General features: G+C 40.2%; 1 protein-coding gene across 1 annotated transcript in view; it reads left to right on the forward strand.

Annotated features, from left to right (window-relative positions):
* Nucleotides 1-717, forward strand: part of LOC107663134 (1-phosphatidylinositol 4,5-bisphosphate phosphodiesterase beta-2-like) — a 39,498-nt gene that overhangs the window by 5,736 nt on the left and 33,045 nt on the right. The window lies entirely within an intron of this gene.

Consider the following 717-nt stretch of genomic DNA (forward strand, 5'->3'; position numbering starts at 1 on the left):
AGATAGACAGACAGACAGACAGACAGACAGATAGACAGATAGATAGATAGATAGATAGATAGATGATGCACTCATAATGATCTCTTGTTCTCTGGAGTGTTGAATGACTGCAGCCACACGTTTATCAGGACTAATGTTCCCTTCAGCCGCTGGTCTTTGTGGTTCGGAAATGGGGTTTATGAGTTTATGATTTTCATATCCTGCCACTAATAAGCTGCAGTGCAGATCAATTGTGTTATTTCTGTGTGCCTCGAAGCGCTGAGGTTTATCATACGCCCTCTGGTGGGTGAATGCATTGTAAACACATCTGACTGAACTAAACACAGGCTGGGTTTGTTATTAGTGCCGTTTGTTCAGTAACACTATTGTTATTGATTTGAACAAACAAAGTAGTAAAGGAGTAGTTCACGCCAAAATAAAAATTTAGGGGCCATCCAAGAGTTTGTTTCTTCATCAGATTTGGAGAAATGTAGCATTGCATCAGTGTCTCAGCAATGGATGCTCTGCAGTGAATGGGTGCCGTCAGAATGAGAGTCCAAACAGCTGATAAAAACATCACAATAATCCACAAGTAATCCACAGCACTCCAGTCCATCAGTTAACATCTGGAGAAGACAAAAGCTGAAACAAACTCTCAATTGAGACGTTTTTAACTTCAAACTGTTACTTCCAGCTAAAATACCATAATCCATAATAACGCTTCCTCCAGTGAAAAAG

The sequence above is a fragment of the Sinocyclocheilus anshuiensis genome, unplaced genomic scaffold, assembly GCF_001515605.1.
Source record: "Sinocyclocheilus anshuiensis isolate Anshui unplaced genomic scaffold, SAMN03320099.WGS_v1.1 scaffold767, whole genome shotgun sequence".
Taxonomy (NCBI): domain Eukaryota; kingdom Metazoa; phylum Chordata; class Actinopteri; order Cypriniformes; family Cyprinidae; genus Sinocyclocheilus; species Sinocyclocheilus anshuiensis.